Raw genomic sequence first — 16,464 nt, 5'->3', positions numbered from 1 at the left:
CGTGCCATAATATATTAATAGAGTTATTACTAATAATAAATCACTGAACATGTGTAACTGCATATGAGAAAAGATGTCTTAACATTTATTTTCCAATCTCTTGTTAAACCTGAGTTGTGCTTTATACTGAAATTACTCTGTCCCTCTGGGTCTAGTAGGGATATGAATACTCTGACGCATATTGTGCATTTTGGCCTTTGTTTCCCAAGGGGATAGAATTCCCCCCCCCCCCCAGTATTTGAATATTCAGTACACATTTCTCTTGTTTCATTGATTATACATGATAATATTATTCAATTTCTTATGTTTATGCTCTAGGCCTTTATACTCAATCTTTTTTTATAATTCTGTAGGAGTAAATGAGAACATCCACATTTTCTTGTCATTTGTAATAGTTTTGGGGTACCAAATCATGCCAGGCTTCACATATTTACATTTAGCTGACACTTTTCTCCAACGTGACTTACAATGTTAAGGTACTTACAGTTATTTACCCATTTATACAGTTGGGTAATTTTCACTGGAGCAATTTAGGGCAAGTGCCTTGCTCCATTGTACTACAGGTGGAAGTGGGAATCAAATCTGTTAACTTAGGGTCCAAAGGCAGTAGTTCTAACCACTACGCTATTAGCTGTCCCTATAGTATATACATATTCAGACTGCTGGTCTTTTTGGCTCAGCCTCTGCATTCTACTTTGTTGTGATTTTTTAATTGGGATGGTTATTAAAATAAATGAACACAAGTGAATTGTGCTGTGTATGTGACAGATCTTTTAATTTTACTAACTAATCCAAATTTAAGTTATGCACTAAATCCATCTCTCCAATTTGAATAGCCGCTTGTCCTGAGCAGTAGCATGAAGAACCAGAGCCTGTCCTGGAAGTACCGGGCACACACAGGGTAGAAGGGGGTACACCCTGGAAAGGATGCCAGTCTATCGCAGGGTAGCCACACACTCACTCACCCATTCACACCCTACGGGCATGACTTGTGTTTTGGTGTCATCTCTGGAGTCTGAAAATTCCTGTCCACAGAGACTGCCTCTAACATTGTAAATTGGGGTTTCATGTGGTTGTACTCATTTTGACTTCCTGCTTGTAAAGTTTTACTGTAGTTATGTCTGCTTTATTTTAATATATCTTCCCTTTTGGGCTAAAAGCAGTGGAGTATTATTAATACTCATTTAGCAATGTTCATACAGCTTGGTCTAGATAAGGGGTTTTTAACTTGAAGTACATGGACCCCTTGGGGGGGGTGAGTGGATCGATATTTGAGAGGCTGTGAAGTGCAGGCTTGCTTTGAAATTTAAGCACTCATTAAAATGTTTTAAAAAAAATGCAAATACACTTGGTTCCTAAATTTACAAGCACAACTGGGACCAGAAGGCTGTTGTAACACAGTTTGTTCGTAAATCCAGCCACTAGGTCACAGTGAGTGAAAGCTTAATAATAGTACTGCCTCGATTTATTCAAGGGTTAGGTTTCAAAAAAAACTCAAAGCTAGAATGAATTAAAAATTTGCTATAAGACTTTAATTCATTCATGTGCAGAGTTTGGTAGTGGAAACAATACACACGCACACTGTCTGAACCACTTGTCCCATATGGGGTCACGGGGAGCCAGAGCCTAACCCGGCAACACAGGACGTAAGGCTAGAGGGGGCACGCCCAGGATGGGACGCTAGTCCGTTGCAAGGCACCCCAAGCGGAACTTGAACCCCAGACCCACCGGAGAGCAGGACCCAGTCCAACCCACTGTGCCACTGTGCCCCCTGTGTAGGAGTAATAGGGAATAATACGGAATAATAATATAGATATTTATCTAGGAGGGACCACTAGCTTTCATCGGATTCTTAAATAGCCCGTGACCTGGAAAAACTTGAGAATCACCGTTCTAGACTCAATCTTATATCTTTTTTCTTGGAGTGGTATCCACATCTGTACACATTAATTCCGACCCAACGCTGAAGCATGTTCTTCTGCAACATTTGTTTTCGTCAGTCAGTGCTCCTTTCCCTGCTGTAAGAAGGCTAGAGCTCTTGAAACAGTGCTGGACTAGCCAAGTTATGGTAACTGCCCTTAAAATGCAGCAGCCAGGTCGCGTCAAAACTGCAGTTCCCTCACTAGTAACTATGCTCATGTTGGCCTGCTGTCTGCCCCTGAGGCACTGTGCAGGAACGGAGACATGCATCCCGGTTCCTTTCCAGGTGCATGAAGGGCAAGCCAGGCATTGGGTTTCAGGGGGAGTACGAGAGACCTGAGTTGGGCTCAGAATAGCCCAGCGCAGCCCAGCCCCTGAGCAATCCGAGACCACTTCACTCTGTGGCTCTGTCCCAGGGGTATCATCATAGCCAGCCAGCACCTGTCCTCAGATACACACCTCCTACACATGCATGCTCGCATACACACAGACATGGAGCATATCTAAATTGACTCATTTACATGGCACTTTTCTCCAAAGTGGCTTACAATTATCCACTTGCTAAATTTTATTTATTTCTGGAGCAAATACCCTAGAGCAGTTTTACGGTAATTTCCTTGCTCGAGGGAACTACTGCAGGCAGGATTTGAACCTGGCTTTTTGAAGGAGAACATGACAGCTCAAACCATTATACTACCTGCTCCCCCAAATACCAACTCACACAAACTCATGGACATTTGCCTAGTTTTTTCTGCTGTTCCATCAAGCACCTTTTTGTACTCGGCTTCTTTGTAGAGTTTATCTTCCTTTCCCTCAGATGGATCTCTACACCAACAAGCGACCGCTACCGTAACATGAGGACTAGCCCCTCGTTTCAGATCTGCAGTCCTCTGAAGTTTAGCATCAGAATACGTTTTTTGAAAGCACCCGGGAAGAATATTTTTTTAAATGAAAGAGCAGCTGGTTTCTGTCTTTCAGCTGGCAGTGACCTATGGCTTCCTCGTGAAGTTGTTTCCTTTTTTTTTTTTTTCTCCTTGCCTTTTCTGCCTCTTTCTGATTTGTCAGGAGCCGCATTCATGCTGTTTGGAAACGACGTAAACAAGTTTGCTGTGACTCGCTTCGTGTCTTTCCCCGAGGGCTCCTCATTATGAGCTGGTCCCCACAGTGGCAGAAGTGGACAGGGACAGAGCACCCAGCTATTTCTCTACCGAGTAACCTTTGTGAGTGTGTGACACGCCTGGACACCGGCCAGGGCAGGCACATGTAACGTGACTAAAGGCTCTTCCAGCAGAAGCAGGAGGGAGTGTACTTTATGGAAACGGGCAAAGCGGTTTACTAGTCTCTAGTGAGTGTCCTTTTTTTTTTAAATTATATCACCTTTTGCAAGCCCTGGCCAAATGCGCTTCAGTGTAGCCAGGTACAGAACAATGTTATACTAAAATGGAAAATACAGCATTAGTAAGGTTGTAGAAGGTCCTAATCAAATAGAGGTTCTAATTCAGAGGTTCAAATCAAATATGAAGTAATATTGGCTTCAGGAGTGTGCATTTTAATGTAGTATGCGTTAACAGCTGGATATGTTGTACACACAAGTCCTCTGCGCAGAAGAAATGTATAATCATTTATTAATGTGCAGACATTCTCTCTTGATGGCGCCTGGAAACGTTTTTCCCGGAGGAAGGCTGAACGATCAATGTCCTTAAATTTTACAGCTGCGGTAGATGGCCAGAGCTTTTCAGTGGTCAGGCATTAACGTCGAGTACCGGTTGAACCAATACGTGCCAGAATTGAAAATAAGGCGATAAAGGAGGGCACGGATCGAGTTAGGCAACAAAATCAACTGAATGCCTGAACAAAGCAAAGGATGGTATCGGTAAACAGTCCTTTGCACCAGAAAGTCTCCTTTGGAATGAATAAGAAGAATGTTTAGGAGGGCACAGTGCAACTGCTGTCAGTTAAGCAACTGCTTTCAGTTAAGCACCACCTGTCTTACGTACAGGTGATGCTTAACTGAAATCGTACATTTTGTCCATGGTAAAAGTACATATTGATCCTCAGAAGTACAGTGTCCTGGCATTTTTTTCTGGGAGTCTTATCAACTCTCTTCTCAGTCCCTTTTCTTCACCACTGTGGCTACTTTCATGTTCTGTCCCCCCAAAGAGTAATCATTTCTGCTCCTGGTGTCAATAACATTTTAGACACGTCAGCTGTAAAATTCCACTGATTGAGGCATTTACTCTGAATTCATGCAGCAAGAAAACCAAGCTGTATAATTTGGTAAATCACTGTAAAGTTGCTTAGAATACCTATCGTCTGTTGATAATTATCTTAGACTAAAGTGTCAGGAAAATTTATGCATACATGTGCTAATGTTAGTCTAAATAAGGCTAATTTACTGTATGGTGGAGCCCTCTGCTGGTAGTCATTGCATTTTTGTCATTAATTGTTTCATGGTTGAGATGTTCACAGGGATTTACTGAGCTGCATCAGTGCATAAGGACAACGGGTGCACTTTTTTTGACACAGTGACAGTTTGCTCCAGGATGTGGTTGAGGAAGTGTTTTGATTAGTGACAGATGCATCTGGCTTTTGATGTAAATGTGTCGCTCTGCTAATCGGGCACTTTGTATGTCCACAGGAGGTCCAATGCATAACACAACCCTTCTGTAATCAGCAGCATCTGGCAGCTCAGGCTGATAAGTCAGAGGGCATGACAGAATTCATTTTCACTTGTGGTGCTGAGTGTAATTAAATTACCGATCAAGTGTGTCAGTTAGCATGGAAGAAAAAAACTTTATTTCTGTAGAGGCAGAAAGTTTAGCTGGATAAATTGTTTTGTTTTGCTTTTTTGACATCTTGTGTTTTGAGAAGAGGACAGACGAGAAAGCTGATCTCTTCCAGTTTTTGTTTATATCTGTGTTCACAGTGATGTCATACCCTGAAAAACAGTCACATGTGCTCCTGCAGGGTCAAGTAAATGTGTTTATGCAAGGATGAGACCATTTAAGGGAGTAAATAGGGCTGTAAAAAGTCAGCACTAACTGTTACAGATTCTTCTTCCAAGGGAATATGATTTATTACATTTAGAAGTACTTTTGGATGAACGGCATGTGAATTAAGTTTTGCATGTGAAGGCTGAGATAGTTCATGCGGCTATTTCTTTAAAAGTTTGTAGTTTTCAAAGCAAATTCTGCAATTCTTAAGTACAAAAAAAAATTAAATGTTTGTATTTTTAAATATTTATTTTAAAAAGTAGATATTCACTTTTGTATTCTTCTCAGCGTATTAGAAAAATCTGGAGCTTCACTCATATTGCTTTGTAGCTATTAACCTTTCTTGTTTACCTTTCCAAAATCATTTTTGACAGTACCTCCAAAATTGATCTGAAATGAGAACATGCGTATGAGGCTATTTATTGTATGTAAATGTTTGTGTACCTTATAAAAAAAAAAGAAAATTTTTTATAGGAAGGCTATCAGGGTTCATCTTTCCTGCATTTTATGCACCTACTCGAGCGATGTACATCGGTGCACCAAGTGGAAAGAAACAAACTAGGTTTACTTAAGAATCACATGTCTGCAACTATGTCTCTCTCTCCGCTAATGTAATGCACAAATTTGTATTTTTGCTGAGATGTATGTCTCTTTGGAGAAAAGCATCTGCTAAATCAATAAATGTAAATGTTTATAACTTAAACACAGGCATGGGAAATTTTGGTTTTATTCTCGTAATCACCAGGTTTGAATATGGAGAAGTACTCACAAAGGCCTCGATCTTGATGCATATCACTGAAATCAAACACCAGGCGTTGATCTGCATGGTTTCCGCACACTGTGGCAGCGAGTGTTTCAGTGAGTGAACTAGCCTACAGCAGATTTCCTAGACTTTATCCACTACATGCTGGTTTATCCACGACAGAGCACCACCTTAAGATATTCACTCAGAGTTCAAATAGTTTGTTTCCGTCACTTACAGGAAAAGCATTACAGGTTGTCCTTGATTTAGGACATATGCGACTTAAGAACACTTGGACCTGAGAGCAATCCCGTTAAGCGTATTATAATATTTATGAGTCCCAATGTTTGGTCGTTACAACTAACAACCACCACTCCATCTGCTGTACGATAGCATAGGTTGAACAAAGTACTTATTAGTTGTTGTTTGGGTCTGTCAGTGTTTGGGTGTCTAGAAGCAACTGTGTTTTATTTACTATGGCTAATTGAGGGGCAGAGGCAGCCACAGGGTGGGATTAAGGTGCAGCCTTGCAGGATTTTCACCAAAAATGGGTTTTATTTTACCTTTCTGGACAAACAAGAACCAAACAAACCCAAGCTGACCTCTTTTAGTCCCCAAGCTAGCTGCTTTTAAGTCCTTTAAATTCCCTTCAAGTGGGTGCAGCTGGCCGTCGTTATTCAGTCAGGGTAGCGGCGAGCCCTTTAGAGCTGTCCGTCATGCAGCTCCTGTTTTCTGCCCTGGGTTCCACTGCCCACCCACTCACGTTGCGAAAACGTTGTGATTCCATTCAAGTTATTTTTTATTTAAAATGGATAGCAAGTGTTGTGATGGGTTGAAAAGAAAAAGCAAAAGAAAACATTTAGAAAAAAAATGTAAATGTAACAGTGCAGTTATACCGAATTTATATTATTTTTCTTCTACTTTCGTATAATTTTAACATGAATAATGTGTAGAATTAGTGAGAAATGTAACAAAATTCCATTGTACAACGTAATGTTTATGCTTACTAATTGTTTATGTATCCTTATAGTTTAAATGATACAAGGAGTATAAGGGGATTTGTGACTTGCGACGAGGTCGTCGGAACGGAACGCTATCGTACGTCGTGGACCACCTGTACCATACCATAGCTGAAGGACATTCACTCCAGCATACTGGCACCACTGCTGTTCTCTTGGATAGCTTCTGGGAAACAGCCAGAAACTGTAAAGCAGAAGGCAGCTTGGTGAGATCCAGACTAGTGGGGAGCTGTGGAGCAGAGAGGTGTCCAGTAGGACAGGGTTGTTATTTTAGGTTGTTTTTCAGAGTCTTCTCTGAGACATCGTGGTGCGGACTGTGGACGATGCTGCAGTGTGATGAGCCTCTAACAGGGCCCTGGGCCAGGCCTGCCTCAAGCATGATGCCGGCCTAGACCATGAGGCCAGAAAGGTAAGGGACAGCCAGCAGCACCTCTCAGCGTCCAATTAGACAGCTGCAATCACGGCTCTCGCCTGTTACCACGCTTCTGATTGCGACAGACAGCTGCCTGAATGGGTTTATGTAAACTCACTGCGTCCTCACCTCCGTCACCTTAGAAAAAGGGAGAGGATCATAAACTCACTAAATGAATTGCTGCCAAAAGGGGCGGAGCTGGCACCACATCACCAAGGCCAGGCAGGAAATTGCAGACAAATAAAGCAAACAAAAATAATTGTGCTGTTGACACCACTGAGCAGAGGAGGGCGGGATGAGAGGAAAGGCAATTTGAGGCACAGCAGGCTTTCACAGCGGGGTGCTGCACACGGGATTGAAGAGGGGCTTGCCCCCCGCACGGGACATCGGAGACCCAATGATGGAGGACAGACTCCTGCCTCTGGCAGAGCCTTGACAGGTGGCGCTGAACCCGGGTGGGTGGTCAGGGTCACTTCGGTCCTGGGCAGCTCACTGCAGGTCCACAGTTCTGTCCTCTCCATCACTTTCCCCGGCGGGCAAGTCATTGTGTTGCCCCAGCACTCTGCCTTTCCTTTCCAGAGGATGATAGATGCACTTACACTGTATGAATTCATATCCTGTTGTTTTTTTCCTTTTGTGTATGACTTTGGGAGGAGGGTCAGAATAGCTTATTTCTCTTATTTCCCCTCATTTTCCTCTCATCAGCCTCCTTTGTCTCTCTCCATGCTCCACTTTTCTCTTGCCCTCTTGTTCATCTCAGTCTGTATTTCTTTTGTGATCGTGCCCTTTATTGCTTCGTTGTCCTTTTAACTTCCCCTTCACACCTCTTTTTGGTTTCTAACTGGCCCTGTAAATACTGGCACAGATATGGATCACTGAATGCATAGTGCTGTACCTCAGCTCCACAGAAGCGAGTACAGATTCTGCTGTGCAAACAATTTTTTTTCTTTTCAACAGCCAATCATTTATCTCAACTCTTTGACCTTGAGGAGCTCCAACAGGACAGTAAAAGCATCTCTTTACAAAAAATTAATTCTGATTTCAGTACATTCTGTTCATAATTTAAATTTCTGTAGATTTCCGTGCCACATGTGAGCTGCACCGTTATTTCTGTGGTTCTCCCTGGTGTAACACTGCCTTAATATCTGTATTCCGCAGATGCCAAGTCACTGTTTTCTAATAAGAAGGATGAGGGCAGCACTGGGGCATGCAATTATATTAAGGAAGGAATAATTAACACCACGGAATACAAGAAGTGACGGAATCAATTTCACTATTACTTCATATTGGATTATTGGTGGGGACCGTTGCTTACATGAGACAGGCTGATTGCAAGAGGAGTGAGGACACACAGGTACACATGCAATTGATTCTGATGACCCGATACATCACTCAAGTGGAGAGCAGGCCTTGGCAGGTGAATTGGACAGAGCAGATTTACCCTTCTGCTTATGTAGAAGTCAGTGAACTATTAGCTAAAGGCTAAAAAGGCCACCAGCAACAAAGGTCAGTGGACGATATGTGTTCAGGAAACAGACGTGAAACAATGGAGGATCCCATTTAGGGCAGTGACGGCAGGGTATTAAGACACTTGTCATTCAGCCAATCTTCTCTGCATCCAAAACGCACTTTGACACAGTCGCTTTCAGAATAGGAGCACCTGTGCTTGAGTGCAGGGGCGCGATGGCAGAGCGGGTTTGGCCAGGTCTCATTGTGTGGCGGGTTTGGGGATGGAGTCCTGCTTGGGGTGCTTTGCGGCGGACTGGAGTCCCATCCTGGGTGTGTCCCCTCCCTCTCCAGCCTTGCGCTCTGTGTTGCCGGGTTAGGCTCCAGTTCGCCACGACCCCGCAGTTTCAGACAGTGTGCGTGTGTGTTTCAGTGCATCCATCTGGTTGCTGGTCATTGTGTTTTTCTTTCAGTTTTTTAAACATTAGATTTTTTGAGAGAGCCTGATCTTCTCATGATGTGTTCAGAGTATGATCACCTCAGTTTCAGTATTGAGCTTCCAGAGTTGTGGTGTGATTTCATCCAGCCTTCATGTCACAATTCTAAAAATTCTAACTGAGACAAAACCATCTCCATTTTCCTGTTTGGACTTGAACAAAGGGAAGTTTCCCAGCTGTAATCAATCTCATGTCTTCATTTCATTCAGTAGGCTGCACAGTTCAGAACAGATGCTGATTATTATTGAGCCACAGCAGAAGGACAACAATCCTCGGTGGACCCAGAAATGATCTCAGAGAGCTCTGGATGTGTGTTAGGATTCCGTAGCCTCTCTCTGTAATGTTGTGTCATTTGAATCCAGGCGTGTTCATAATTGATTAGCTGACCTAGGGAGTTCCCTGTCTGCATCCACAAGCACAGTTTCCTCCCACCGCAGCTTCTAGCAAACCTGCTTAGCAAACACGTAATTTCCCTCGCCATACAGGTGCTGCAACACTGCAGCTGAGTTTCTCTTCTTCTGTAGTGACAATCTTGGAATGTCAATGTCATGCAGTTATGTGCTTTTTTGTCTGCTGGAGGCAAGGTCAAGCTTTCAAGACAGAAAGAAGTGATTGTCATTTTTTTATTAGTGTATTTTATTTTATTTTTCCATATGAGGGTGCACAGATTTGTTCTGGAAATAATCAAGATAAATCAAAAGACCACCAGCATGAGTCAGTTACACCTTTTCATTTTCCATATGAAAACCCTAACCCTGGGTTTGTTTTGAAACATTTACATGTCCTTTTGGCACCAAAAAACTCTGAAAAGGTCAACAGAAAAACACTGCTTTTGTTACCCTTAGCTGGAACACTGGTGGAAAACAGCAGATGATGTTTGTTCGCTACACGCAGCACTATCCAAGAAAGGACCCAAAACGCGCTCTAAAACTCATGACCAGTGGGACTCTATGGTCATAATCATTTCTTTTTCTGTGTGCCACATTCTGCAGCTTTAGTGAACATTAAACCAAAACCTGAACACACCCTCAGGTGTGAACAACTTTTGAGCCTGCCTAAAATTCCATGTGGAAAAAATAATGTTTTGTTTTTGCTGCCATTGTGTTATTTTTGCTATTTCATTTCTGATGCCAATTTGTAAATAAGTATTGTCCAACGGAGAGGGGAGGACACACCTCTAGGGCCCAAGTCCTGCTTGGGGTGTCTTACGGTGGACTGGCGTCCCATCCAGGGTGCGTCCCCTCCCCTTTCAGTCTTGCACCCTGTGTTGCCGGGTTAGGGTCCGGCTCGCTGTGACCCTGCTCGGGACAAGTGGTTGTAGACATTGTGTGTGTGTGTTGTCCAACCAGAGTAACTTAAGATCTGTTATAATTTTTTCTAACACTCCTTACACTCTTTAGTTCACAGTGCTTTGAAAATACAGATGCTCCTCGACTTAAAATGGTTTGACTTAGGATTTTTCGACTTTCCGATGGTGAGCTGGCAACAGAAATTCAGTAGAAGCCATACTTCGAATTTTGATCTTTTTCTGGGCAAGCAATATGCAGTGCGATACTCTCTTGCAATGCTGGGCAGCGGCAGCAATCCCCATCTCCCAGTCTGACACGTGGTTGCTGTACAGGGTGGCACGGTGGCACAGTGAGTAGTGCTGCTGTCTTACAGCACCTGGGTGGTGCAAGAGGATGTTGGTTCAATCCCTGCTCAGTCTGTGTGGAGTTTACATGTTCTCCTCATGTCTGTGTGGGTTTCCTCCAGGTGCTCTGGTTTCCTCCCACAGTCCAAAGACATGCCGTCTAGGTTCACCCATAATGTGTGAGTGACAGAGAGAGTGTGTTCGAATGGTGTATGGATGTATGACCCATTGTAAGTAGTGTATCTAGCAGTGTAAGTCACCTGTGGGCTGCTAACACTACATAGAGTTCACTGGAAGTTGCTTTGGAGAAAAGCATCTGCTAAATAAATGGAAATGTATATGTGAAATACAAATACCCCCCTGTATCTATGTTGTTCGTCCATAATGTCACAGAAATGCCCATCTGTGCCTCCTGCTACTGGTGGGAAGAAGAAAAGGAGGGCAATTACTCTTGAGGAGTAATTCAAGATAATTGCCCAGCATGAAGGTGGCAAGCCCATAATGGCCATCACATGTATGCTAAGCTATGATGTTTGGTAGGTTAGGTGTATTAATGTGCAGTGTAACCCCATCATAAGTCAGGGATCTTTAAGAGAGCAAACATACCATGGTGCAACCTGCAATGAGACTCAACACAGATCAAGGGACAGCTTCCTGACTTGATCACACACGTACACTTCACAGAGCTGCGTGCCACAGTGTGTTTCTGCAGCAAACCTGCAAAAATGTACAACTTCCAAAAATACCTGTCAGTCAGCCACCTGGCAAGAGACATGGGAGGGTTTTGTGGCCCTTTTGCCTCTGAGGTGTGCTGGACATAACTGGACACGTGTGAAGGGCATGTGCTCCTTGCCCGACTTTTCGACAGCTACTCAGACGATGCGGTAGTGACTGCTTTCACCCTAGGTGACTTGGCATCTTTGCAATCCTAATGGAAAGAGGGTTGTAACGATCTGTTTTCAACAGTCATATGTTTCAGGAAATGATCTTATCTTATCAGGAAATGATCTGAGCTTATCACAAAGCAGCAGAGTGTGTTTTTATGGGGAGGAGGGTGGACAATCCAGTGGGGGGGGGTAACGTGAGTTTTCATTTAGGTTTACAATAGAAACAGTAGCATTCCCATGTCCTCAGTGGCTGAGCTCTGCTGCCCAGATCTCTTAGTTGGCCTACCAGAGCAATTCCCACAATATGGCTGAGTAACCAGGGAGGACGATCTTCGAGCATTGCTGTCCTGTGATGCTCTAGGATGGGTTCTTTCAAGCAGGTTCTGTTGGATTATCATCCCCAACAAGGTTACCTCACTCTCGGACAAGCCTCAGTATTACAGGATTACTGTAGGAGGTCTCTGGCATTTCAAAAGCTAAGGTTTCATCATTTGTGGGATAAATGTCGTACTACAATGGAATACTCAAGGCAGCGAAGAGAACCATGCACATTTCAGTTGGTTTCTGCTATGTTTGTGCCCTGTTTGTAACTGGAGAATGTCTAATCTTTGTCTGGGGGTCTTTCGAAGGCTTTTGAGAAGAGCATTTCCACTGTGCAAAAAGCTGGAGTTGAAAGTATGAATGAGGAATGTTGAGGATATTTTACTCTTTAATTATTGACTTCTTGTTTGTCTTTCATTATTGCTACATGTTGTTTTGTGTATTTTGACATTGGCAGCACACTTGTTTTGCTGTGACAGCAATGATGTATACCTACTGAACTCTGTTATACAGACACAGAGACAGACAGAGTGAAAAGCAATCATGTAGTGGAAGGACTCAGTGTTTAATAGAATTTTATTTTACAATCTCTTGGAAGAAATTAAGATTTTCAGTGTATTGCTCTCATTATCAGCAGAAGAAAAAATAGAATAAAGAGAGAGAGAAGGTGAAAAGGGTGTGAGATAGATGGCAATTAATAACCAAGCAATTAAAATATAATTAGGCACTTTTTGCCTATGCTGCATTTGTGCCAGTGGAATATATAGATTATTTAAGGGTCCACTTTTCATTTGTGAAGAAAAATTGAAAACTAACAAGCCTATAAAGGGAAGTTTCATTATAAATTATAAAATATAAGGACTCTTAAGTCCAAAGACATGCAGTTGAGCTGTATTGGTGACACTGAATTGCATCTGGTGTGTCTGTGTCTGTGTCTGTGACTGCCCTGCCATCGCCTTGTGTCCCGTCCGGTGCATATCCCCTCGTCAGCCTTGCACCCAGTTTTTCCGGGATAGGCTCCGAATCTCTGCGACCCTGCTCAGGACAAGCGGTTATTGAAATTGAATGGGTTAGTGAATGGATAAGCACTGGGAGAATGAGACTGTGTGTTTTAGCACTCATTACCAAAGCAAATAATGACACTAACTTGTAACTTCTTCAGGAAATTTTCAGATAAACCCTTCATCTTGTTCATGATGCTGCTCTAGGTGACTTTTGAAGGCGCAGTAATGTTTTATATTAATTCTCTGTCAACGTCACTCCATATTGTGTGTTACAACGCACTTTTTGCTGTTTACCATGGCTGGAGAATCTCAGAAAGAACTGCAGTCATAAATGTGAGACCTATAGGCTTTGCGAGCTTTTCTTAATCTCTTAATTACCAGTCATTATTTAAATTGTGACTAGAACATAGATCAGTTATCAATAATTAAAATGCAGAGTAAGTCAAAATAATTAAAACTGCTCTAAGATACAGTTAATAGCGGGCAATTAAATGAAATTATGCAACAAGTTCAGCAGTGAATCTGATATTAGGTTTTAATGAATTACCCTTGGTTGTATAGCTTCTGTTGCATATTATGTAAATCTCGACTTACTTTATCAGCCTGTACATCCATCTTTACTTCCGCTCCAGATGGCATGATACATGATACAAATGCATAAAGTGTCCTACAGTAGCCCTGCATGTTGTTCTATAAAAATATCATCCAAGCACAGAGGCAAACAGTAAATAATACATGCTGAGCAGAATTGGGCCAATAGCTATTGTTAAAAATAGCAGCCCTTTTGCCCCAAGTTTAAGCAATTTCAGGAGCTGAGGCCAAAACTGAGTCTTTTAACTCCCGAGGTCCTAATTCACCCGTGATTAACTTCACAGCTCCCTGTAAACTCCTCTACTACTACACTGACAGACTACATTGATTCTGAATGAAGATCTCGCAATGGATGAAACCCAGGGTTTTACCATGGAACCTTACTAACCATGGGCATTAATGGCAGTCAAAAGGCTTTGAGGACTGAGTCACATTTTGTGATGTGTGCATAGAAGTCACTCATTGTAAGGGGAGTATTTCAGCCACAATTTGGTTTAAACACAAAACCCGAAGAAATGCATTTCCTCCTCTAGGATGGATAGGAACATTGCTTGCCAGCAAAACAGACAGCTGCTCACCACAGCCCACTGGGCATTGAACACAGGTGTCCAGGGTCCTATCCAGGGTCGGATTTTGGTGTTTCCAGCACCTGGAAACTTCACCCCAAAATGTGTAAAAAGATGGGTAAACTGCAATTGAATTTTGTCTGTTAACATTTCTAATGCTAAACCTTGTAATTGATTTGAAAAGTGAAAGAAAGAAACTTTATTAGGAAAAAAAAAAATCATAGAAATTCTGGAGTTATGGTTTTGAAATACCATTTTTGAAGTTTTAGTTGCGTTAAATTTCTGTCACAATCTTTTCCCTTATTTTTTCCGCTTTTTAATTTCTTCCCTCCATTGAGGCCTTAGGCAGTGTGCGTATAGTTCCTAATGGGAAGTACAGCACCGATCCTATCCACTCAAGAAGATATTACAAAAGAGCAAGAGAGATGGGAACATCAATTGCGTTGTCTGTGTAGCTTTTTAAAAAAAGGATTTCATTATGTCTTCTGGCAATACTGTATGTACAGAATTGTGATTCATGCTAATGTAACATTTTGCACTGAACAGATGAGGAGCTAGGACTAATACAATGAGAAGGGGTGTAAGAGGCTTCACTGTCCATTGATCTCTTGGGAAGTATGGCCTTGTCACTTTTTTGGCAAAGCAGTTGTGTATGTGAAATCATATTTCAGTTGGTGCAGATTGAACTGCTATATTTGAACTGAACACTGCTGAAGTGAGAGAGTTAGAAAAGCCTTGACAAGTGCAGGGTGCGCAGAAGGCCAGAGGAGGAAAGACACACACACACACACACACACACACACAAAACACACATTGTCTGAAACTGCTTGTCCCAAGTGGGGTCGCAGCGAGCCGGAGCCTAGCCCAGCAGTGCGGGGTGTGGGGCTGGGCAGGGTGAGCGCACCCAGGGCAGGACGCCAGTCCATCGTAAGCCACCCCAAGCAGGACTCGAGCCCCAGACCCACTAGAGGGCATGCCATGACCAAACCCACTGCGTCACTGCACCTCCCCCACCCCCCGTGGAGGAAAGAGGGGAGGAAAAAACCAAAACAAAAGCAGCACCATTTGGAAAGGAAATAAAGGAAATGCCATATCCTACAACAAGTGTGGTGCTACTATACTGTTTTATTTAAAGGGGCATGGATCTTTTATCTTCTTCACAAATGGCATGCCTCACCTCTACAGCTGCCAGCCACATGTAATGGTGGTAGGGGGAAAATAATGTTCAGCAATGACGTATCACCTAGGTTCTTTCAAAGAACTTTCTCCAAGTCCATTCCACATTTTATCAGTGCCAGTGCAAGTATTGCATAAATATTACCAAAATCGTTTAGAAGGCTCCACTGTGTCAAGGACCCTTTCTCCAATTGCCCATATCCACGTGTTCTCTGTGCAAGCTGTCACTTAATGAAATGCATTAATCACATAACATTTCGCTCTTTCCTCGAGCCGTTTGCCCAATGGAGGGTAACGGGTGGTGGGATAGAGCTACAGCTGATGAGTACCGCCAGTGTGTGCATGGGATCAGAACACAAAACCTGATGACAACCCTGGGATAGTAGTCTCATCAATGGGTTGTTACACACCAATGGCTTCACCAACAAATATGCACTTATTTATCAGTTCCGTTTTGTGGGTATCTCCAAATGCATTTGAAAACGCCTGCAGCTCCAGTAATTCATAAGAGACCCGTGCAGTTCTGTTAGACTGGACTTTCTGTATGACCATTTACTGTTTTGTTTTGTTGTTTAGCCAGTGAGGTGTTTTTACCAGTTTAATACAACTGGGTGTTTCATATGAGCAATGCAGGAGCTTTGAACAAGGTTACTTCAGTACGTGAACCAGTTATAAATAATGCTGTGATAATTTCAAATATTTAGGCTTAAACAAGCTGCCAGTCCTCAACGCTCTTTTGAAAAACAAAACATTTATATTATGGCACCTCATATTTCAGCGATAAACATTAGTTATATAAAATGTCACATTTTTCACCAAAAATATAACCATAATGCATCCAGGTATAAAGGATGTTGAATATATGTTGCAACCCAAAATTGCGATATTGTTAAACTTAAAATTAAAAATACAGTGTGCGGACACATTTCTAATTTTTCGTTGTTTGTTCATGTGTCTGCCAAAGTTTACATAAAAATTTATTCTTCCTCGATGCCTCATAAAAAAGTTAAGGTTAAAGATGAAGACAAAATTAGTTGATCTTTTGGTTTTCATACCTTAAAATTGTCATTGTTTTTTTTTTTTTTTTTTCTGTAACCCCTATAACACCATGGATTCTTATCACTATACAGGATTTTCTAGAACTTTTTTTAATGATTAATCATTTACAAAGAGATTGAATGGCCTAAGAGTTTTGCTAAAAGACTACAGTTTTTCCTGAATGATCATGGCTAGCACTATTGTGAGCAAAAATGCTAA

The 16,464-nt window shown here is 42.3% G+C and overlaps 1 protein-coding gene across 2 annotated transcripts in view; it reads left to right on the top strand.

Annotated features, from left to right (window-relative positions):
* The window catches only part of LOC108926651 (PQ-loop repeat-containing protein 1), a 35,512-nt gene that overhangs the window by 9,986 nt on the left and 9,062 nt on the right, over positions 1-16,464 (top strand). Inside the window, exon 4 of one of the 2 annotated variants that reach the window (XR_001965487.2) lies at positions 6,961-7,083. The exons of the other annotated variant lie outside the window; for it this stretch is intronic. The gene's annotated coding sequence lies outside the window, so the exon portion shown is untranslated. The remainder of the gene's footprint in view (positions 1-6,960; positions 7,084-16,464) is intronic. 2 annotated transcript variants of the gene reach the window in all.

The sequence above is a fragment of the Scleropages formosus genome, chromosome 7 (assembly GCF_900964775.1).
Source record: "Scleropages formosus chromosome 7, fSclFor1.1, whole genome shotgun sequence".
Taxonomy (NCBI): domain Eukaryota; kingdom Metazoa; phylum Chordata; class Actinopteri; order Osteoglossiformes; family Osteoglossidae; genus Scleropages; species Scleropages formosus.
This window is presented reverse-complemented; position numbering and strand designations above follow the sequence as displayed.